This window comes from Chrysemys picta, chromosome 1 (assembly GCF_011386835.1).
Source record: "Chrysemys picta bellii isolate R12L10 chromosome 1, ASM1138683v2, whole genome shotgun sequence".
In the NCBI taxonomy this organism is placed as follows: domain Eukaryota; kingdom Metazoa; phylum Chordata; order Testudines; family Emydidae; genus Chrysemys; species Chrysemys picta.
In genome coordinates this window covers 349,638,129-349,663,400 of record NC_088791.1, presented here as the reverse complement: position 1 = coordinate 349,663,400, position 25,272 = coordinate 349,638,129, and the positions used below count along the sequence as shown (strand labels likewise).

At 42.9% G+C, this 25,272-nt stretch overlaps 3 pseudogenes; 1 reads left to right on the top strand and 2 right to left on the bottom strand.

Moving 5' to 3' along the window:
• Window positions 1–8,179: 8,179 nt before the first annotated feature.
• On the top strand, window positions 8,180–9,444 carry LOC135984210 (olfactory receptor 5J3-like; annotated as a pseudogene).
• Window positions 9,445–15,183: 5,739 nt separating this feature from the next.
• Window positions 15,184–17,776, bottom strand: LOC135984209 (olfactory receptor 5AR1-like; annotated as a pseudogene).
• Window positions 17,777–20,976: 3,200 nt separating this feature from the next.
• LOC135984208 (olfactory receptor 51G2-like) lies at window positions 20,977–21,912 on the bottom strand (annotated as a pseudogene).
• Between the last annotated feature and the right edge of the window lie 3,360 nt (window positions 21,913–25,272).

Genomic DNA, 25,272 nt, shown 5'->3' with positions numbered 1-25,272 from the left:
TAAGATAGGGCAACCAGAACTGCACAAAGTATTCAGGGACTGAGGATACAATGTATTTATATACAGGCAATATGATCTTTTCTTTCTTATTATTTATCCCTTTCCTAATGGTTCCTAACATTAAGTTGGCTTTTTGAACCACCACGTCACTTAGTTTTCAGAGAACTGTCCACACTGACTCCCAAGATCTCTTTCTTGAGTGGTAACAGCTAATTTAGACCCATCATTTTGTATGTCTAGTTAGGATTATGTTTTCTAATGTGCATTACTTTGCATTATCAACACTGAATTTCATCTGTCATTTCCTTGGCTCATCATCCAGTTTTGTGAGGTCCCTCTTTAACTCTCTGCAATCAGGTTTGGACTTAACTATCTTGAGTAGTTTTGTATCATCTGCGAGCTTTGAAACGTCCCTCTTTGCCCCTTTTCCCAGATAATTTATTAATATGTTTAATACAGTTCTTTATGGAGCCCCGTTGTTTACCTCTCACCATTGTGAAAGCTGGCCATTTATTCCTACCCTTTGTTTCCTGTCTTTTAACCAGCTACTGATCCATGACAGAACCTTCCCTCCTACCCCATGACTGCTTAGTTCGCTTAAGAGCCTTTGGTGATGGGCTTAATCAAAGGTTTTTGGAAAGTCCGGGTACACTATATCCATTGGATCACCCTTGTCTACAGGTTTGCTGACCCCGCTCCAAGAATCCTAATAGATTGGTGAGGCATGATTTCCCTTTATGAAAACCATGTTGACTCTTCCCTCACAAATCATGTTCATCTATGTATCTGATAATTCTGTTCTTTGCTATAGTTTCAACCAATTTGCCTGGTAATGAAATTAAACTTACTGTTGTAATTGCTAGGATCATCTCTATCATTTTTTGAAATCAGGGTTATATTAATTTTCCTGCAGTCATCTGGTACAGAGGCTGATTTCAGGGATAGGTTACATACCACAGTTAGTAGTTGTGCAAATTTCATATTTGAGTTCCTTCAGAACTTGTGCGTGAATACCATCTGGTCAGTCAGTAAAGACCAATGCAAAAAGTTCATTGAGATTCTTCACAATGACCTTATCTTCCTTGAGTGATCCTTTAGCACCTCAATTGTCCATTGGTTGTTTAACAGGCTTCCTGCTGCTGAGGTACTTAAAAACAACTTTCTGTTTTTGTGTCTTTTGCTAATTGCTCTTCAAATCCTTTTATGGCCTGCCGGATTTTATTATTACACTTCACTTTCTCTTAAGCTTGGTTTTCCTCTGCTAGCCTTGGGACTTGCTCATGCAAAACTCCAGGTGACTATGAAGTGCTACCTTGCTTTGAAAAGGCTGCCCCGGGTCACTGTAAACACTTGCTGGGTTGCATCACCCCATAGGAAGGTAAAATCTCCCCGGGAGTCTGAACTAAGGTGGAGTTGCTATAGGAGCTCACAACGGGACACAGTGGGTGCTGGAGCTCCACCAGCCAGTCCCAGAGCATTTGAGGCTGTGTGTCCTGCCCTTGGGAAAAGTGGTGACCCTTTAGACAGTACTAATGAAAACGAGCTTGCATGCACAGTGATTTAGAAATAAATTACTATGGGAATTGTTTCAAAGACTATAACACTATCAATAGTGGTTTGTTAATACATCTTGCTGTGAAGGGGACATTTTCAGTTAAGTAAAATAACAGGGAAAAAGACCTAAAAAGTTCTTTTCAAAAACCACCCACTGCCCCAGATCCTCCCAAGACTTAGTTCTTTGGTCATTTCCATTGAAATAGGGAGGACCTGGGTTGGCTTATTTAGGGAGAAATAAATGGATTGACACTCTGTTAAATTTTTAAAGGACATATTTTTAAAATTAATTTTAACTCAGAAATTAATTAACAGATTCACTAGCAAATTCTCAGAAAATTTATTCTTTAGTCAGGGCGTAGTGCTGTAAATACAAGGAGGACATGGCTTAAATATGTCAAGAGGGAACAGCTGGACACAGACAGATTAATAGGGGAGTACAAGGAAACAAGGAGTTAATATTATCAGCATGAAAGGCAGTGACCTCAGCACACCACCATCAGATCTCTTAATGACAGAATCGCACAATTAAGTAACTAAGACTCACGTTGCAGACAGACATTTTGGGTACAGAATAATTGCCCTCCGATCTATTGTTCTGTTGGGAGCGGGGGTGCGAGAAGAGATTTTTACTCACATGCCCACTATTTCTATTCCCGTTTTCTTGCACAAGGATCATTGATCTTCCACATTTGGGTGGAAGGAGGCCCAAAATAAAGCTCCAATTTCTGATTCTAGTCTATATAGACTTACATCACCATAATATCTGAGCATCGACCAGCAGTGTATTAAGTGACATGATTATTTGTGCTCACTTCTTCTCCCCATTGTTCCTGGGGGAATTCTGTACCATTGCACAGTGCAGAATTCACACCACATTAATATTCTGTGCAGAATTTCCTCCCTTTCCCCCAGATTTGGCATTGCAGAGCTGCTGGCTGCCACTAGGGGCCTCTGGACCCAGCAGAGTCCAGTTCCCAGCTTGCACATAGGAGATGCTGCCAGGGTAGGGAGATGGAGATGAAGGGCTCCTGGCACACCCTGAAAGGAGGAGGTGACATGCAGGAAACTCCATACAAGCACAGGGCCCAGCATCAGGTTGTTTCTCCCTCTGGCTCCCTGGACTTTGGAAAGGGAGGGGTGTGAGGGTCTGGGCTTGGAAGGCTGCAGCTGGGCTCTGGGGGATGGGAGGGGATGCAGGTGTCTGGGCCAGGGGGGCCCTGTGGCTGGCAGGTATTTTGAAAAATTACCAAAATAATTGAAACCGGTGTGATTATATAGTGTTATTTTGACAAATTAAATACGCAGAATTTAAAAATATTGTTTTGTTGCAGAATTCCCCCAGGAGTACCCCATGGAGAAAGCTCTGTACGGTGGAGTGTATTGTTGTGGTTGAGGTTTTTATTATTATGATGATTATTATGATCTGGTTTGCACAGGTTTTACATAGCTGGCACTCCAGGGGATTTCAATGCAGTTCCTCTTGATTTGCATCTGTTTATAGCTGTTTAAGAGAGACCTGAATCAAATCTGACTTCAGATTTCAGTTTTCAGTGTAACGGCCTCGACACCCGCCTGTCACGAGCACCCCCTCTCTGGCCGATAAGTGCCTACGGTCACTTCGTTTGGAATGGGGCAGCACCCACTGGTTCAGATTCTCTCTTTAGAAGGAATTTGGTCTGCAGAAGCATTTGGATTCACCGGTCTTTTTATGAAATCCTGGATAAACACATAGAAATTGCCAGATTGGATCAGACCTGAGCTCCATCTAGTGCAGTATCATGTCTCTGATAGTGGCTAGTATCAGAGGTTTCAAAAGAAGGTTTAATAGCCTTCAATAGGCAGATGTGGACTAATCAGCCCTTCCCCACATCCTGCCAGGATCTCTAATAATTAGAGATTGGTTTAAGCCCTGAAGTGTGATGTTTAGTATCCATACACTATGCCATATAAAGCTGTCAAATCCCTCCAGTTTCTTTGCAGTTCTGCTTTAACAGCTCTCCGAGGATCTACAGACATTTCCCAACTTCTCAGCTCACCCAGAATAAGAGCTCAGACCAGCAAGGTACTGAGCTCGCTAACCCCAATCCAAGGAAACATAAGCACATGCTTAACATGCTTTAGACTGTAAGAAGCCCCATTGAAATCAAGGACTCTGGGGCTCTGGTCTCAGTTTGCACCTCCAGTCACTACTGTAAAACTAATAACATTGAGCTACGGGCAAGTTTCAACCACATGCCAGGCTCCTTCTAGGATCCTTTGATTTGATATGTATGACCCAACAGGGCTCTCCTCAGGAATGGAGAGATTGAAGTGGTCTGAGGTATCACAGCCTAAACCCTAGGCCCGCTGCCTTTCAGACCCATGACGCCCAGTCAAACATTTCCCCTCTTTTCCATGCAATTTGCTCCCTTCTGCTTCCTGCTGCTGCCACCCCCTTTCTGCCCTCACCCAAACACCGTGGAGTTTTCATCTCACTCCCCTGCCCCCAACACAGCTCAGACCCAGGGCAGGGGGAAAAGCAATTCTAAAGGCTGGGGAGCCTGCTGCGTGACCTACAGAAGCAGCGGTATCCGAGAGCTGAGAACTGTGCAGGCAGAGGAAGGGGGCAAAAAACAGAGCCATACCCAGCTACTAGCACCAGCCATCTTAACAAAAAGCATCACTTAACCCATGACAGAATCATAGGACTGGAAGGGACCTCGAGATGTCATCAAGTGCAGGCCCCTGCACTCATGGCAGGACTAAGCACCATCAAGAACATCCCTGACAGGTGTTTCTCTAACCTGCTCTGAACAATCTCCAATTATGGAGATTCCACAACCTCCCCAGGCAATTTATTCCAGTGCCTAACCACCCTGACGATTAGGATTTTTTCCTAATGTCCAACCTAAACCTCCCTTGCTGCAATTTAAGCCCATTGCTTCTTGTCCTATCATCAGAGGTTAAGGAGAATAATTTTTCTCCCTCCTCCTTGTAACAACCTGTTAGGTATTTGAAAACTGTTATGTCTCCTCTCAGTCTTTTCTTTTCCACACTAAACAAACCTAATTCTTTCAATCTTCCCTCATAGGTCATGTTTTCTAGACCTTTAATCATTTTTGTTGCTCTTCTCTGGACTCTCTCCAATTTGTTCCCATGTTTCCTGAAATGTGGCACCCAGAACTGGACACAATACTGCAGTTGAGGCCTTATTGCAGCTGTGTAGAGTGGAAGAATTACTTCTCCTGTCTTGCTTACAACACTCCTGCTAATGGTGGATTGTCTGTCACTTGAAGTCTTTCCAACTGGATATCTAGCTAGAAGATGTGTGAGAGCTAAAAAAAAAATAATAATTATGGGCTTGATACATAAATTATTGGGCAAGGTGTTGTTGTGCAGGAGGTCAGATTAGATGATCACATTGCCCTCTTCTGGCCTTAAACTGTATGAAAAATCAGTTTGACCCAATCAGGGGCGGTAAATTGTAAGGCACTATTAGGCATTAATTGTAAGGGTAGGGTGATTTCTTGGCATCTACACAGAACAAAGTTACAGTTGTTTGTTTGCTGTAACTGCGCTTTTTCCATAGTTTAACATGTCTGGATTTCTTTTAAGCCTAACGTTGACGCTGAATTCACTGAGTGCTCCCTACGGAAAGAAAGACTGAGCCATTCCTTTGCAGTTACACTGCTCTTGAGAGTTCTTCCTGTGGCTTAGCAAAACAGCGAGAGCTTTCCGTAAAACTAAGCAAAGGCAAATAAACAAATCTACGTAGCATGTTAGGGCACCAAGGAGGGCATTGTAATGAGCCCCTCTGTGCCTGGCTTGAGACTGTAATTGGAGGTGTGACTTCAGAGACTTGATCTCTAAATGACACAGAAGTGAATATATATATATATAAAGGTATTTGGTGCCCTAACATGATCCCTTGGGGATGAAGAGTGATTGAACTCTCTCTTCCACCAGTAGCTATGATACAATACTTCTTTCCTTCAGTGGAGGTGGGATAGCTATTTTCCTTCAGTTCTGATTCCTGGACATAACTTTCCATTTTCTCCATTTACTTGGAAATGTGCTGTTTTTGCAACATTTTTGCAACTTGAGACAGACATTGTTCATTTTTCTGTCTCAGGATAAATTACAGGGGCAATGGATATGGTTCATGGAAGACCCTGAAAGGTCCAGATGGATATTAGGTAAGAATCCGGTATTATACATAGAGATGAATCTGACTTACACACTTCAGATCTGGAATCAGATTCAGATCCGACTTCTGCAACCTTTGAGGATTTTCAGATTCTGGGCTTTGGCTACAGCCAATTATAGAGATAAGTCAGGGCTGTAATTTATTGTTGTTGTGTTATCAATTAGAGGTCAATGCCCCACTGTACTAGGTTCTCTGGAAACACATAGTAAGGGAGAGTTCCCCCCCTCAAGAGCTTACAGTCTATTAAACAAGACAGAAGAGGGTGGGCGAAAGGAAGGATTATTACCCAAATTTTACAAAGAGGGAATTGAGGCAAAGAGGAAATCTTTGCTTTGTCCAGAATCACATAGGAAGCCTGTAGCAGAGCCAGGAATTAATGGCCGATCTCAGAATCGTGCCCCTAGTGCCAGTCTGACCATTATCCAGTGTTGTGTATGCGTGTGAGTGGGGGAGGGGGGAAGATGGACACTGGGATCCGGTGGGTTCTGGTGTGGCCGATCTCTAACCATAAGGGGGAAATAACAATAATTATTTGCACTGCGGCAGCCCCAGTCATGGCCGTGTTTCTTTGAAAAATGGAACCAATGGGTAGCATTGGAAGGGCGGAGGTGATAGATGACACTGCAATAGCAGATGAGCCTCACGGTGTTGATAGCCTGTGAAGGGCCTTGGATTGAAAACAAGCTGGTTGTGTTTGATAAAATGGGGAAGGGGGAGCCAGAAGAAGGAAACAAATGGAGAAAGTCTCACTTTTGAGGCGTTACATAGTTTTGCCTTCATGTCTCTTCAGCCTTATTTCTTCTTTCTTTCTCTCTCCACTCTCCTCACACTCCTCTTCTATACAGCAATTTCTCCTTTTATCTCATTCTCTCACCTGTGGCTTCATGCAACCCCCCTATGCTCCCTCTTCAAGCATCCTCCCTCCCCCTCCTTCAGATCCTTGCCTTGCACATTGCTTTCCATTGTCGCTTCTGTGCCAAAATTATTTCTTCACCATTTCCCACCTGTATCATATTCCTGTGTCACGGCGAATGACCTAGAGAGATGAAGGACCTGGCAGTGTGTACCACTAGTAGGCATAAGAAATTGGGACTGGAGTCAAGTGGCCAGAAATCTCCTAGAGCAAGGATAGCATAGATTGAAGGCACAGTTGCCAATTCTCATGATATTTGGTGCTTCTCTTAAAGCCCCAGATCCTTCAGTCACGTGATCAGTTAAGAATCTCCGATTTTTTTTAAGTATGTTTCTAGCCCTAAGGGTTGCTAAGAAAAGCTTGAAAATGTGACTCTCTCCAGGGCCCAGAAACATTGTTCCATTGCAATTTGCTGACTGAGTGAAATTGGGACATTTCGTGAAGAAGGGCCAATTTCACTGCAGCACCATGGAATTGAGGAAACTCTGCCTGCATCCGAATCCTGCCTGGTTTCTGCTAGTTCACCTGCCCAGCTCCTTTGCAACCTGCCCAGTGGCCTGCTAGCAACCTCAGAGCTTCCAGAGTCCATGGCCTTGGAGCAGACACACATGCCGATTGCTCTGGGGGCTGGGAACATCCAAAATTGTCAGTGTCCATGACTCCAGGGATCCGTTCCCTTTTTCAGAAACTTTTCAAAAACTGTGGGTTTGTTCCTAAACCAAATTCTGAAAAATAAAAATCTTGCACAAAACAGAATTATCCTTCCCTGCCCCATCTCTAAACCCCGTGTGTATTATTTTTTAAAGATCTCAAGATTTTAAGCCAATTGCATGATGTTTGGAAGCCTGATTCATGGTTTTCAAATGCTTGAGATTAGCAACACTGCCAGGGGATGTGTTACAAAGCAGTAGTAACCAAGTGACTGGGACATAACAGACATTGTAGTCATCTAAAAGGATTATCTGGAATAGGGTGACCAGATGTCCCGATTTTATAGGGGACAGTTCCGATTTCTGGGTCTTTTTCTTCTATAGGTTCCTATTACCCCCACCCCCGTCCCGATTTTTCACATTTACTGTCTGGTCACCCTAATCTGGAAGGATTTAAAGTATGAGTGCTTTCTAATTTACCCTCAGTGAGCAGACAATATAAAGTACCAATCTCAAACTCAAACACATGCCAGGTATATTTCATTGAAGAACATTTGTGATAATGGACATGAATCTGGAAACTCCCTATGGGGAACTTGATGCCTAATTCCAGTCAATTTTATGGAGACTTGGATGTCTAAATCTCCTAGACAGCCTTGAAAATCTCAGCCCTATTAAAAAGTGAGTGTAAATCTAAAGGTCCATCCCAACTCTTCCCAGACATCATGGCGGTTGGTTTCCTGTAAGATATTCACTACCCACATTCAAGCCCGGCGGTGTCATTCAGATTTAATTCATGCCATGAAATTTCCTTCTTCCATGCAGCTCACTCTTGTTATCCCAGCAGGTATGGTTTCATGCACCCCTGTATAAATGGCTGAGGGCAATCACAGCATGGTGACCCAGTTCATACTCCTGGGGCTGACAGATCGTCAGGAGCTGCAGATACCCCTCTTCGCGGCGTTCCTGGCGATCTACATTCTTACGCTGGTTGGGAATCTTGGGATGATTGTGTTGATCAGGGTTGATCCCCGACTCCATTCCCCCATGTACTTCTTCCTCAGTAACCTGTCTGTGGTTGACCTCTGCTACTCCTCAGTCTTCGCTCCAAGGATGCTGGTGAATTTCTTAGTGGGGAGTAAAAGCATTTCTTACTCTGCCTGTATTGCCCAACACTTCTCTTTTGTCGTGTTTGTGACCACAGAAGGGTTCCTGCTGGCCGTGATGGCATACGACCGCTATGTAGCCCTTTGTAATCCTCTGCTCTACACCGCTGTTATGTCTAAGAGAGTCTGTATTCATCTAGTGGCCAGCTCATATGCAGGGGGGCTCGTGAACTCACTGACCCACACATGTGGCTTGCTGAGGTTGTCGTTCTGTGGGCCCAACATCATCAATCATTACTTTTGTGACACTAACCCATTGCTGAAGCTTGCCTGCTCTGATAACCACATCAATGAGATTTTGCTTGTAACGTTCTCTGGAGTTATTGCCATGTCCACCCTCCTGTTTGTCATAATCTCTTATCTGTACATCCTCTTCTCTATCCTGAGGATCCGCTCCGCCAAGGGCAGGCTCAAAGCCTTCTCCACCTGTGCCTCTCATCTGACAGCTGTCACCATGTTCTATGGACCTGTGAGCTTAAGCCACATATAACCCAGTTCCAGCTACTCACTGGAACAGGAGAAAATCTCTGCTGTGTTTTATACCCTGGTGGTCCCCATGTTGAACCCCTTGATCTACAGCCTGAGGAACAAGGAGGTTAAGGATGCTCTTAAGAGGGTGATAGACTGGAAAAACATTCCCAGCTAATTTGTCACCATGACAATTCCAGTCAATTGAGAAGAACAATTGGAAGAAGGGTAGGAGTATGCTCTATGTGTTACTGCCTTGATTTGTGTATCACAAATGTTGTACAAGAATTAAATGAAACTCAAAGAACTGATGTAGCATGTGGAAATTATGTTTTACAATTGCTTGAGAGGAACAATGTTACCTAAGGTCCTGTCATTATGTGGCTGTTGGAATATAGACACCTTTCCTTGTTTCTTGACCATTAATCTATTTGAAATGGTGCCCTGCAAGGTTATCTGAGATTAAAAATAAAATAAACTTGCTTCTAGGTTTAATTTCTTAATGTGATGCTTTAATTAATGCTCAGTATGTAACTTGCACTATGAGAATTCAACGCTTTTGCTTTCTTTAGTGTCTGGGCCTCATACGGGCTGCCACAATTGATCTCTATCCCCTTTATAGCAGCCCTTAACCTAGTTGAAGACTGTTATCAGGTCCCTCCTCGGTCGTCTTGTCTCAAAACAAAACATGCCCAATTTTTTTAAAACTTTCCTAATAGATCAGGTTTTGTAAACCCTTTTTGTCATTTTTGTTTTTCCCCTCTGGACTCTCTCCTATTTGCCCACGTCCTTTCTAAAGCGTGGCTCCCAAACCTAGACACAGAACTTCAACTGAGGCCTCACCAGTGCCAAGCAGAGCCATACAATCACTGCCTTGGTCTTACACACAACACACCTGGTAATACACCCCAGACAGCCCTTTTCACAACTGCAGCTCATTGTTGGCTCATACTCAACTTGTGACCCACTTGAACTCCCAGATCCATCTCAGCAGCACTTCTCCTAGCCAGTTATTCCCCACATTGTATTATGCATTTGATTTTTCCTTCTAGAGTGAAGTACTATGCAGTTGTCTTTATATTGATCACATCTGTATTCATACTAGTGCTATATCCATCTATTCTTAACCAGTGTTATCGTATATACTTAGGCTTGGAAGGAATCGATTTTTCTCAATAAATGTTGGTCATTATTGATTTCACCATATGCACACAAACCAATGAAAAAATTATTGCCATCAATAATAATTGAAATTTACAGATAGGCAGAATGAGAAAAACTGCAGCTTGAGAATGTATTAGCGTTTGATTTAAGGATATTTATTTTGTATATTTTGACATGTGATGTTGACAATTTGTGTTTTAACATTTATAAAGCTTTAACTTTTTGAATCTCAGTGTCAGCTGTCATTAACAAAATTATGTCTGACCTCCCATTGTCTGATCCCCCATAATTTCCCGCAATTGTAAAGATTTAAACATTTAAAATAAAAAAGGCTTAAAAATAAAACATTGATATTATCAATTAAAATTATAAAAAACTTAAAAATCAAATTCTGACAAGGCTCTAGCAACTTGTTATTCAGCTTTATTCTCAATCATCTTGTTGTCACCTTGTGTTGCTCCCCATCTGTTTGTCATCTGTACCGTTGTCTCTTATTTTCAGCTTACATTACAAGCTCCTTTGGCCAGAGGTTGTTTTTTTGTTATATGTTGGTACAGCACCTAAAAGAATGGGGTTGGGATTAAGCCCAATACTAATGAATTAATGAAGTAGTATCAATAATAATGGTCATGTAATGTTACTCCCACCAATGCCATATATTTCAGAGGGGTAGTCGTGTTAGTCTGTTTCAGCAAAGAGAACCCAGAAGGTTCCAGCCCACGATAGCTTATGCCCAAATAAATTTGTTAGTCTTTAAGGTGCCACAGGACTCCTTGTTGTCAATGCCAAATAGTGATTTTATAGGTTTACTTACAGCAATGCTATAAATTGATCATATATTTTAAGGGCTAAAAAGGACAATGACATCGTTTAGTCTGACTGTATAACTCAGGTCACAATTCTATACAGTTACCCTCTGTATTAAGCCCATTAACTGGCATTTATTAAGTGTATCTTCCAGAGAGCCATCGGGTCTTGATTTCACAGCAGCTGTAGCTGGATAAACCGTCACTTCCCATGGTAGTTCATTCCAGCCATTAACCACCCTCACTGTTGAAAATGTGAGCCTCATGACTAATTTGAATTGGGATAGTTTTACTCTGAGCAACACGATATATTGTTCATTAGAACTGGGGGGAGAGGGGAGTTGGACCAAAATACTTTTTTTCTGAGCAACGCAGATTTGGGTTAACTGAAATATTTTATGAATCTGTGTCAAATGAAATTAATTGTTTTGCTTTGATCTAAAACCTCAGAAAAATCTAAAAGGTCTCAATATTTTAAGTTTCCCATTTAAAAGACTTTTTGTTTCAAAATTTACTTCAATTTTATTTTAAAAAAATAACAATTGCAAAAACAGCAACTGATCAAACAAAACATTTCTTTCAACTTGTCAGTCAGCCAAAAAAAATTGAAATTTTTGAAAAAAAAAATCAATTTGGGTCAACCAGAAACTAAATTTTTCATTTATGTTTCAGACTAGCCAGCAACCCAAGAAATCAGCTATTCACAGAGCTCTTTTGATCATACAATTTTTTTTCTCATCATTGCTATACACTGATTAGCCCTATTCTCACCAATGATACAATTCTATTGCGTTAGGAACCGGACTCTACAGCTAGCTAATGTAACTCCCTACATGGCCGCATAGAAGAATGCCATTTTCCGGTTTAGTTTAATCCAGTGAATTAAGAGTGTCCATACCAGGAGCTATTCAGGAATAGCTCTAGTGCCTTAAATTCACATATTACCTTGCTCAGGAATAGCTTCCCAATGCAAACAAGCCCCTGTTCTCACCAACACTGATTTAGAGCTTTACTTTCACCCCTCCATTCAGAGGTGGGACACTGAACAGCAAGGTTTAGCAGTGGGGAAATGAATTTATTTGATGTTTTTCCATCCCGAAGAACCCAATACAATTGGGCAAACATTCTGGTGTAGCTGAATGTGCATTTTTCTCTGAAAAAAAGTTTCAGCCAAAGAATTTTGGCCAGCTGTAGTTAGGATACTTTCTACCCCATGGAAATGCCTTACACTTAAACTCTGCGAGGTAGACTTGAGCCAAGGGATAATAGAGTTTAGCCCATTGTGATTAATGGTGAGAGGACATAAATCCACTGAAGCACACTCAGATGCAACTTCCTCCGGGATTCAAGAGTTGACCCGCTACCCAACCCCATTCACGGGGGTTCTTTTTATCTTGCATTAATAAAGTTTCAATGAAAAATATTAGAGCGCAATATTGCATCAATCATAGAATCATAGGATTGGAAGGGACCTCAAGAGGTCATAAGTCAGTCCCCTGCACTCATAGCAGGACAAAGCACCATCTAGAACAACCCTGACAGGTGTTTGTCTAACCTGCTCTGAAAAATCTCCAATGATGGAGATTCCACAACCTCCCTAGGCAATTTATTCCAGTGGTTAACCACCCGGACAGTTAGTAAACTTTTCCTAATGTCCAACCTAAACCGCCCTTGCTGCAATTTAAGCCCAATGCTTTCTGCACTGGAAAATACTGATTCATCAAAAATGAAATATTCTTGTGGGAAAATTCCAGTTTCAATGAATTACTCATTTAAAAAAAATTGAAAGAAAAAAGAAGCTTAAAATTGTCTAAATGTTCATTTTTGACATTTTCAAAACGAAAAGTTGCCTTTTTTTAGTTCAAAATTAATGTTTCAAAATGTTAATTAGTTCATTATTTTGTTTAATGTTCATATAATTTGAACTATTGGAACAAAATATTTTGATTGATCAAAATCAACTTTCCCCCAGCTTTTTGGTTTGTGGAAAAAAGGAAAATATCAGCTTTGGGGATGGGACATTTTTAAAATCTCCAAAATTTTCATGGGACAGGAAAACCATTTCCTGCCCAGGTTTAATCTTTGGTTCCAAACTAAAATAATCCACTCAGTGAATAAACAAGCATCTCCCCCAGCCTCCACTAGTAGAGGTTTTATACTGTATTCAAACCTGAAGCCAATTCCTTATGGAAAATTTCCATATAATTTTATTAGAAAAATATGTCAACGTTCTATAATATTCTTACACCGACTGTAACTGAGCATGCGGCTGTATCCAGTCAATGAGTGTTATGTATTGCGGTATTAATGTTAATGGAATACATGGGCCAAGCAGCTAGCTACATTTCAGGGCCCTGGGGATGTTCCAGTTGGAAGTAGAAACTGATGGGCTCTGGTATTTTGTTTTAATGCAGTCTCCTGTTTCCCTGAACTCAGGAGGTCCTAAGAAAGAAAGGACCAATTTTTTACTTTACCACCCCCAGCTTATGTAGCCGCAGTGACAGAAGCTCTCTCTAGCTTTTTCCGGGGTTATGCTGTGCTCATGCCTACTGCATGGCTCTCTCACTTTTTAGTTAGTTGAGATGGTCTGGAACTGTTATTAATGCTGCTGTTGTTGAAGTCTGATCCTGCTTTTTAGAAGACAAAACAAGAAAAGACTCCGATTGACTTCAGTCAATATTGGTTCAGACTGCAGGAGTTTAAGTGGGGATATAAAGGCACCAAACTCCCATTCCAGGGAGTTGTCCAGGGAACTGGATGTCTAACTGCTCATTGAAAATGTGTATTTGCTCATGGGCAGTGGTTGATTGCACGATGGGGTTTCCAATCCTGTACAGGTATTAAAGTGTTGAAAGGAAAATAGTCCTTTTATGTTATGGCACTATAGCGTCATTCCATTTTGTACATATATGGAAAAATCATAAGCAGTATTCCTAGGAGCACAAGAAGTGGATTTAAGTGATCGATGATTCAGACAAAACTTCCCTGGACTAACCAGAGCATATCCAGTATGAATATTTAAATGTCACCGTGTGTAGGAAGCTTGCTGGTGCTATGAATATTGATAGCCGCATCACACTAGTACTTCATAATGTGTACTAGTACATCACAATCGTACATCATTATAAATTGATTGGACTACATTCATTCTTGATCTGTCCCCATATCATTCTCTCAAGACAAGGGAGTTACTTCAGGGACGAACCTGTCTCACTGTTTACAAAGTCCAAAGAAAGCCAAAGAAAGCAGACCATTGATATACACCTCTACCCCGATATAATGCGACCCGATGTAACACGAATTCAGATATAACGCGGTAAAGCAGTGCTCCGGGGGGGGGGGGGGGGGGGCAGGGCTGCACGTTTCGATGGATCAAAGCAAGTTCAATATAATGCGGTTTCACCTATAACGCGGTAAGATTTTTCGGCTCCCGCGGACAGCGTTATATTGGGGTAGAGGTGTAATTTCAGGATTGCCAGAGAAACTCTTTCATAGGTTGGAGAGAAGATAAATAAACAAAAGCCCTACATAAAACAGCAACAGTTTTCAATGAGTAAAACCAGTGGTTCTCAACATTCTCCAGCCTGTGACCCCATGTTAAACAGAAAAAAAGGTTTGAGATCCCTCTTACGTTTTGGGATGCTCCCCTTCCATCTAACCGTGAAGACAGGGAGGCTAGTTGTGATGACTGGAAACAACCTCCTCTGTTGAGAACTCAGGAGTAAAACAACGTCCTCTTCATGTCGGCATGATGCAGCGGTGAGAGAAGATACTCTGATTTGGTGCAGGCTAGCTCTGCATGACGAAGGTCAACTCTGCATTATTCAGACTAAGTCCCTAAGCTCACCAGAGAGGACTTTTCTGGGGAATTTATCATTACACATTCCGAGAACATGGCCGATCGACCTAAATGAGCTTTGATAATCGTTACCTCAGTTCTGGTTGCTTTGATTCAGTATGTTTAACAGTGCCCTCCACTGGATGAAATCTCAGAACCGAGGAAGGATACATACAATCTTCTCATCCTCTCACCTGAACTCCAACCTGGCCTAAAACATAACAGGCAACGGCAATTGTCCTTTAAGCCAAATATCAGAGCATCTTGCTGATTCTGCATAGTGTCACAGACCCTCATTCATGGATCTTAAAAACAGCAATTTCTAATATTGTATTTGACTGGGTTCCATTATATGATTTTCTGTACATCACATGGAGTGGCTGAGTCATAGAAATAAGGATAATGACAGAGAACTCACTCTTATTCCATCTACTGTTTATTGGTTAAAATATAATGATTATAATGACCAAGAAAAAATCTTCTTGTATATCACCCTTTTAAAGGCATCATTTACCTCCTTGTTTCGCAGGCTGTAGATCAGGGGGTTCAACATGGGGATCACGAGGGCATAAAACACAGAGGTAACCTTGTCTTGGTCCATCACGTAGCTAGAACTGGGTCTTAAATATATGCATATCAGCGTCCCATAAAACATAATGACGACTGTCAGGTGGGAGGCTCAGGTGGAAAAGGTTTTGCGTCTCCCCTTGGCAGAACGGATCCCGAGAATGGCCAGAAGGATGCACATGTAGGAGATTAGGACACCCAGGAAAGTAGTCGTGACAATTACAGTAGAGAAAGTGAAAAGTACAAGGTCAGTGACATGGGTGTCAGAACAGGACAGCTTCAGCATAGGGGGCACATCACAGAAGAAATGGTTGACAACATTGGAGCTGCAGAAGGACAGACTGAATATAAATAGAGTTTGCACAACTGAATTCACAGAGCCACATACATATGTACCAGCCACAAACAGGAGACAGTGTCTCTTGGACATAATGGCTCTGTATAGCAGAGGATTACAGATAGCTTTGAAGCGGTCATACGCAATCACAGCCAGGAGGCAACATTCATTGGTCACAAAGAAACAGACGAAGAATAGTTGTGCCGCACACTCAGTCAAAGGAATGGTTCTAGTCTCTGCTACAAAGGTCATTAGCATCCTGGGAGCTATGGCAGTGGAATATCCAATATCTACAATGGACATCTGGCTTAGGAAAAAGTACATGGGGGTATGAAGTCGGGTTTCAACCATGATTAACGCTATCATCCCAAGATTCCCCATCAGGCTGACCACATACATCACTAGGAACAACATAAAGAGGGGGATCTGTAGATCTGGATGATCTGTGAATCCTACGAAAATGAACTCGGTCACCATAGTGTGGTTTCTCTCTGCCATTTATTCCAGAAACGCTCTCCTCTGCTGGTGAAAAAAAAATAAAGATTAAAATTAATCACTGGCCAATAAAGTACTGAGTACAGACCCCTCATAATCCCTGTGATTGTTCCTGGAAACAGTGTATAAACATAGGAAAGCTGAAATACATCGAAGGACACTCCTAGGGAATGTTCTCTTTGTATTCCCCACATGCTTTCCATTAGAGATAGGACATGTTCCAGCTACAGAAATATTGTGGACTCTGTGTTAGGGTGACCAGATGTCCCTGATTTTATAGGGACAGTCCCAATTTTGGGGGCTTTTTCTTATATAGGCACTTATTACCCCCCACCCCCCATCCCAATTTTTCACACTTCCCTCTGGTCACCCTACTCTGTTTTAATATGCATGAAAACCATCCAGTGGGTCAAATCTTCTATAAAATAAGAGATACATAGATTGGGAGTGTTTAGTTTAGAAGGGAGGCAAATAATCTATCAATGTATGCAAGTAATCAATGCTATAGAGTTTATTCATGGTGTTTGATTTTCTCTTCCTAATCAAAATGACCTCAAAGGGCACAAGTGATGTTCAGTGCCCCTTTTATATAGGTGCCTAAATATAGGTTTAGGACCTAATATGAGGCAGCCCCAGTGAAAAAGTTTGGTATCACTAAAGTGTCACTGTCCTATTGGAGTCAGTGTATGTTTTACAGACATTCTTTGTAACTACATGCATTATTTTTCCTCCCTGTTACAAATCCTCCTAGAGGTAATAACACTTGTAGGTGGTGTGGACTGTAACTGATTCTATGATTACTTTTGACTCAGATTCACAGAGCCTAGAAATGAGAAAATGCATCTCCTAGGGATAAATACTAAGTTAACCTGTGGAACTCCTTGCAGAGGATGGTGTGAAGGCCAAGACTATAGTGGGGTTTTAAAAAAGAACTAGATAAATTCATGAAGGATAGGTCCATCAACAGCTATTAGCCAGGATGGGCAGGGATGGTGTCCCCTAGCCTCTGTTTGCCAGAAGCTGGGAATGGGCAACAGGGGATGGATCACTTGATGATTACCTGTTCTGTTCATTCCCCCTGGGGCACCTGGCATTGGCCACTGTCGGAAGCAGGATACTGGTAGATGGACCTTTAGTCTGACCCAGTATGGCTGTTATGTTTCTATGGAATTTCACTGCTACATGCACAAAGATGCTCAAAAGATAATAATAATGACATTTCTTACCAGTCATGGTGTAGGTGTACACGCAGGAAATTCCATTGTATTTGGTGGAGGAAGATATGGACTGGTTTGACTCCTCATTAACCAATTGACTTCAGCTGAACTATACATTCACACTTGTGTGACTGAGATCAGAATCTAGTCAGTGACATGGTAACACAACGTGAGATGTGTGCGGATGGGACCAAAGCACCTCATGTCCGATTGTAGTCTTTAGGATAGAAAGAAAATGAGTTGGAGATAATTTGTGAGTTTCCTAGTTACTGGAAAAACACAGGTCTCTGGATTCTGCATATTCCCTCTGTCTTTACACCTGTGCTAGACGAGTAAAAAGAAATGAAATTATTTTTAGTAAATATAGGGAACATAGGAATTTCCATACCAGATCAGACAAATGATGCATCTAATTGAGTATTGTCTATGCATTAGCAGTCTTTGTTGTGTGCCTCAGATAAAGGGGCAAAGTCCTCACAGTAGGAAGTTATTCAATAACATGCCTATAGGGTGTCGGAGAAAAACAGAGTTCTCACTATCTGTTTAGGTACAGCAAGTCAGATGCTTTATTAACTCTCACAATTGCGCAGAGGGAGAGAGCTAAGCAGGTCTCTCAACAGGTAAACAATTACAGCAAGCATTTATACCTTTTGTTACAGACAATAATGAGCAACAGTTGCATTTTGTTTATACAAAGGCCATCTTGATATCTCATTTCCTCACTTGTTTTGACTCTTGCCAACATACAATATTTTCTAGACCTTATCTACACAAGGTCTTCTACACCTTATCTATACCAGGTCATAATGACTTCTTACACAGTTCTTTCTCACCCGCCTCACACAATCCTCGCTTCTACAAATCTCGCGTTATCAGGGTTACAGTTAGCCTGACTCTTGCTAACGAACTGTCATGTATTGCATCCCCTTCCTGTCAGTTCTTTCTCTGCTTTCACAACCCCCCCCCCCCCCCCCCGTTTTGTACTACTAGTACAACAAACATTTTCAAATCTCTATTTGCATTAAATCTCGGAATTCAGATTCTACATCAGATGCTTCAACCTTAGGGGTTTTGATTGGATGTAATGACAATGCATGATGAGCATGGACATGAAAGGTATTACTATTATTACGTCCTTTACAACAACAATAACATACTCCTGCACAACACAAGCAATAACATTCCCATAGCGATAATATGATGGGGTTGTTGTACAATCTTAGTCATAGAACACAATACATCATACTTAGTACATAAGGTGGATACTCTATAAGCTGTCTGAAAGGCATACTTTTTAACTTGATACATATTTTGAAGCATGTGAATTTGCCCTTGTACTTCAGAGATTTTCTGAACCTCTGGTAACAGTGAAAGCAAATTTTGAAATCGGTCAGGTACTAAACTAGTCCAATTAAAGGGTATCTGGAACCTAAGGACTACTTGCAAAATTCTATCTGCAGGCCAGTAAATAATATGATTGCCTGCAGTGGTAATGAGATTAAAATGTATGTCTTGCAATGTGGTGGCTTTAACATACACACAGCTATCATTAGCTTAAAAAAATAAGTGTCCTGTCAGGGTAGTTCCTTGTCCCCTACCCTCCCAGCAAACGTAGTCATGAAGAGTAACAACTTCTCCTGGCTTCAGTTTACGGATACACTGAAGCTGTGGGGGTTGTAACGGCCAAAATGTCCATTGACTCCCTAACCCCATCCAAATGTCAGATGTAATCCCAGGAGCACTGACTAAAAATCGATTGGGCATACCAGGAGGTCTAATTTCCCAGATGTCTCGGTGAATTACCCAATCCCACATGCATCCTCCCCATGGACCCGGCAGGATTCGGTATGTGGGAGCCCACACCCGCTGAACCGGTCCATATGCTTGGAAGGAGCACTGAGAACGTCCACACTTCCACCCAGAAAGTTTCCAAGTATGTCTCCATGGCCACAGATCAGATGGTACTCCTGATGTGTCTGTAAGGGCAGTGGGCCAAGCTGTCAATGACACCGACTTCAACTCTGTAGTGTTCCTTCTCACTGGGATACCTGGGATGGAAGACTTCAATCTCTGGATCTCAATAACCTTCTGCTTCATGTATCTCATTTCCATAGTAGGAAATTCAGTCATTCTGTTCATTATAAAAACAGATCCAAGCCTCCATGAGCCCATGTACATTTTCCTTTTCCATGTTGGCCATCACAGACCTTGGCTTATCGATAGCCACCATGCCAACAATACTGGGCATATACTTGTTTAAATCTAGGGAAATCAGCCTCAATGCCTGTTTTGCCCAGACTTTTTTCATCCACTCGCTTTCCAAAATTGAATCCTCCATCCTCTTGTTGATGGCCTTTGACCGCTTCATCGCAATCTGTAACCCACTGAGATATACCTCCATCTTAACTCCCCCGAGGTAGCCAAGATGGGACTTGTGGCTGTGCATATATGCATATATGCATCCGAAGAAGTGGGCTGTAGTCCACGAAAGCTTATGCTCTAATAAATTTGTTAGTCTCTAAGGTGCCACAAGTACTCCTGTTCTTCTTTTTTCTGATGCACAGCGTGCCTTGCTGTGCTCTTCTAATCAACCTAGTGTCTGACTGCTCAAAATCGGATGCCAGGTGATTTGCCTCAACCTCCCACCGCACCATAAATATCTTCCCCTTACTCTCACAGATATTATGGAGCACAGTGCAAGCAGCAATAACAACGGGAATGCTGGTTGCACTGAGGTCTGACCAACAGCGCCAGCATGCTTTTAAACATCCAAAAGCACATTCCAACACCATTCTGCACTTGCTTAGCCTACAGTTGAATTGCTCCTTACTACTGTCCAGGCTTCATGAACGGATCCCCCAAGCAGTAGAGCAGGAATGCAGAGTTGCAGTGGAAGCAGCGGACGAGGACGGTTAGCAGTCCTACTGCACCGTCTGCTGCCAGCGTGCCCCCTTAGGGTCTGAGGTGGCCCTGCAGGCACCCTGCCCTTCCCTCTAAAGTCCTTGCAATGACTTACTCTCAGCCTGGGATACTTAAAACAAGAGCACCCTTTGTGGGGTCACATTAATTCAGTCTTCTCAAAACACAAGGTCTCCTACCCTCCAGCCCCAGCCTCCGCCTTTACTCAGGATCACCCCCACTGTCCTGATTGCTGCGGTCAGCATTGGTTCAGACCCTACTCCCCTTTTTCCCCTGAAGCCCTGTCCCCTGCCCCATACCTTCTCACTAAGCCCTGCCTCTTGCTCCTCCACTTTCCTGAGTCTCCGCCTCCCAGCCAGGCCAGAGTCAGGGCAAGGTAAGAGCTGCCCTGGGAGCACAGGTTGCTGTGGGGAGCCCCAGAGTCTCCACATTCCCTGACTTGTGGAACGCCTCACTGTGGCTCTGGTTCCCTGGGCAGCTTTTACCAAGGCCTGGTTCTGGCTCCCAACCTGGAAAGGGGGCAGAGTCTCAGGTAAAGGGGAATAGTAGAGGTGTGGTCTTCAGGGAAGAGATGGGGCAGAGGAAAGTGCCTCAGGGGAAGGGGATCCAGGATGGAATACATGGTCATGGCCATCGCTCGTGTTTTTCCTTTCCCATGTCACCAGTGCTAGAGCCAGGTGATGAACTGACCCTTCACTTGACAAAAGCCCTGATTATCCTCTCACGAAGGTGTTTGCTTTTCACACTGTACACGATTGGGTTCATCAGGGGCGGAACCAGCAGGTAGACGTAGCCAAGGATTATCTGAAGCAAGTGAGTAGAGCTATTTCCGAATCTGTGTATTAAAGACAGGCTGATGTCTGATATGTAGAAGAGCACAACAGCGCAGAGGTGGGAGACGCAGGTGTTCAGGGCCCTCAGGCACTCTGTGCGGGATGCAACGCTCAGCACTGTTTTGACGATCATCACATAAGAGAGGAAGATGAGGAACGAGTCCAATCCAACGGTGACGACTTTAAGAAACAAGCCATAGATGCTGTTCACTGAAATGTCTGAACAAGCTGCCTTCATGACATCCTGGTGCAGGCAGTAGGAATGGGAGAGGACATTGTCTCGACAGTATCAAAACCGTTTCAGGAGAATGGGGAGTGGGAGTATTACAGCCACCGATCTTAGAACAGCCACCAGTCCCATCTTGGCTATTCTCGGTGGAGTTAAGATGGAGGTATATCTCAGTGGGTTACAGATGGCGATGAAGCGGTCAAAGGCCATCAACAAGAGAATGGAGGATTCAATTTTTGAAAGTGCATGGATGAAGAAGAGCTGGGCAAAACAGGCATCGAGACTGATTCTCCCAGAGTTAAACAGGTATATGCCCAGTATCGTGGGTATGGTGGTTATCGATATGCCAAGGTCTGTGACAGCCAACATGGAAAGGAAAATGTACATGGGCTCATGGAGGCTTGGATCTGTTTTTATAATGAACAGAATGACTGAATTTCCTACTATTGAAATAACATACATTAAGCAGAAGGGGATAGAGATCCAGAGATAGACGTCTTCCAGCCCAGGTATCCCAGTGAGAAGGAACACTGCAGAGTTGAATTTGGTGTCATTGACAGCTGACATAATGTACTGGGCAGATCCGGGGACTTATGAACTTTCCTTCCTGAAAAGAAAAGGAACAGGAGACTAGATGACATTTAGCGAGGCAACTTTCTGCTCTCAGTGAAAGATTCCTAGGACCTCAAGGAAAATCAGCAAAAACATTGTTTTGGATGTATACTACCAAAAGGAAGATAGGCATTGCCAGACTGGATCAGACCAGCAGTCTGCCTAGCCCAGTGTCCAGTGACCAGTACGAGATGCTGCAAAGGAAGAAGGAAGAAGCCCTGCAATAGGGAACTAAGAGAAACCCTGATCCTAGGGAAAGTTTCCCCCTGACACCCACTAGATAGACATATTTTTTTATGTAAATCAGGAAGGTTTACAGCCCTTATAAGACTTTTTTTTTTAAATTCTCAGTACTGTAATTGAATTTCCTGATTACCCATTTAAACATCCAATCCCTTGCTGAATCCTGAGAAGCTGTTGGCCCCATTGATATCTTGTGGCTGGGAGTTCCATAGCTTACTTGAGCACTGTGTGATTTTACATTTTTGACCTTCATACAGACACTCTTTCTCGACGTCTACCTCTGAGTTGGCCCATTGTATCATGACATCCATAAATCACGCCAAGTGCATGGTGAAGACGGTCATTGTATTTATCTGTCCTGCATTGAAGCTATTTATAAATGTGTTTCATTGCCTCATATATATACTTTTTATTTTCTCCACTCCTGAGACTTCAAATTATTCCACTGTCTCTTTCCAGCACATGGGATAAATTCTTAATGCTAGGTTCATAATTCAATAACAGTTACTTCAACAGGGTTGCTCCAGATTTACATGTGTAAATTCAGTCAGAACTGGGCTCTATTATCTTTCCCTTACCATATGCTCCCGGTGATACACTCTGAGCCCCTAGAATCCCTCCAAGGGAAGCTGAAGTGCTTTGCCTGGCCAATGTTAACTGAATCCTGAGAATTCGATCTTCCTCAAAGGACCCGCCTCCTCTCCCCATGCAATGGTCTATAGATACTTGGCAAGTTACAAGCTAACACAGACAGTTACTTCAGCTGGGTGGGGAAGGGATTGGTGTCACAAATGGGTGAATATTCAAAAACTAGATTTGCACTAATATCCACTTGTGCGCACAAATTACTTCATCCATGCTCATGTAAGAGTTGATGGGCGTAAATTACTTACAACTAATATAGCACTCCCCTTTCCTGCATCTCAGCTCTGTAACACTACTGAAACCAAGACCGGCGGTTCTGTTCTCTCATAACTTTTTGGAAAGACTGGCAGTGGTATTTGTGAGGAATTGTGTGCATGACCCTGAATGTAAGTGTTAGAAACAGCTTCTGGTCAGTTACCAGGGGATACTATCAGACAGCTGTTCGCTGCACAAAGAGTTATTAGCACAAATTATTGCAAAAAGTATGTGGAGAACTTCTGAAATACTTTCTAAAGTAAAAGCCATTAAGCAGTAAAGTTTCCACTGCTCCTCATGAAAGTTTGGTTTGCAATATTTTAAGACAATGAAAAGTCTTGGCATAACATTTACACATCTGTAGTTTAGTACACACATGTCAACCCATTCTTTCCCCTCTCCTCTTCTTTCAGAGATGATTTCTCAGATTACAGTGGGCCTTAAAATGTAGCGTCTGTCACCTGGATTTCTTCAGAATCTGAAAAGATCGCAGGGTCTCAGCCTTCATTGAGTCATTTGTCAGCAAACAGAAGTCTAGTAGCTCCTCTGTAGCTGGGTCAATAGTTTACTTCTGAAAATGCATTTGCTGATTTAATTTCCCTGAGAAAATAAACCTGAGACAATTTTGGAACTAGTCACTGATATACCATTGGGTTTCTTCTCGCTCAGCCCCTGGCAGAATCGGCCCAGAGCACACGGCACCTCTAGAAATGGGAACCTCTGAGAAATTGTGACTCGGTGCATTGGGTTTTAACACTTTGAGGTTGCTTTCAATGTGAGACTTCTGTGTTGCTTGAGCAGCCCACTATGTAGGATGGGCAGATGTAGCGGTGGGGTTCCCAAGCTACCTAGCACTGCCTGCCCTCCAGCCCCGTCACTGAGTCACCCCAACAGCCTAGCTGAGTCCTCTGCTGCTTCACAGAACATCTGCAAATGAAAACAGCTCACAGCCTTTCCCCTTCGCTTCACATTATAAAGATAGTGAAACCTGCCAACATACCCAATTCCTGCTAGACGGGGATCCGCTGACACCAGAGGTCTACTCCCAAAAGTAGAAGGAGTCATCGGAGAGGTTGCACGGGCAGCAGGCAGTATCTGTTCAGATAAGGAGATAAATGTCTTTATGAAGCATGCCTGCACATTCCCTTGGGGGCCCCTTGGCCATCAGGGAACCTCAGCTGCTTGATTTTGAGTGCATCATCTTTAACCCTGACACAGCCAATGGCAAACTAGAGGAGGCCAAATCACAGGGGACATGTGGTGATGCTGCCCAACTGGACTGCAGTGCCAGCCCTGCTGCAGGCTCTATTCCTGGAATCCAGACTTGTCATCACTGTTTATGGTTCTGATTAATTACAGGGCTACCTTGAGGGCCGCTGAGCAGTAACGATGATCATAGAATCATAGAAGATTAGGGTTGGAAGAGACCTCAGGAGGTCATCTAGTCCAACCCCCTGCTCAAAGCAGGACCAACACCAACTAAATCATCCCAGCCAGGGCTTCGTCAAGCCGGGCCTTAAAAACCTCTAAGGATGGAGATCCACCACCTCCCCCTAGGAAACCCATTCCAGTGCTTCACCACCCAACTAGTTAAATTATTTTTTATAATATCCAACCTAGACCTCCCCCACTGCAACTTGAGACCATTGTTTCTTGTTCTGTCATCTGGCACCACTGAGAGCAGCCAATCTCCATCCTCTTTGAAACCCCCCTTCAGGTAGTTGAAGGCTGCTATCAAATCCCCCCTCACTCTTCTCTTCTTCAGACAAAACAATCCCAATTGCCTCAGCCTCTTCTTGCAAGTCATGTGCCTCAGCCCCCTAATCATTGTCATTGCGCTCCACTGGACTCTCTCCAATTTGTCCACATCCCTTCTGTGGTGGGGGGACCAAAACTGGACATAATATCGCAGATGTGGCCTCACAAGTGCTGAGAGATGGGAATAATCACTTCCCTCGATCTGCTGACAATACTCCTACTAATTCAGCCCAATATGCTATTAGCCTTCTTGGCAACAAGGGCACACTGCGGACTCATATCCAGCTTCTCGTCCACTGTAATCCCCAGGTCATTTTCTGCAGAACTGCTGCTTAGCCAGGTGGTCCCCAGCCTGTAGTCGTGCATGGGATTCTTCCGTCCTAAGTGCAGGACTCTGCACTTATCCTTGTTGAA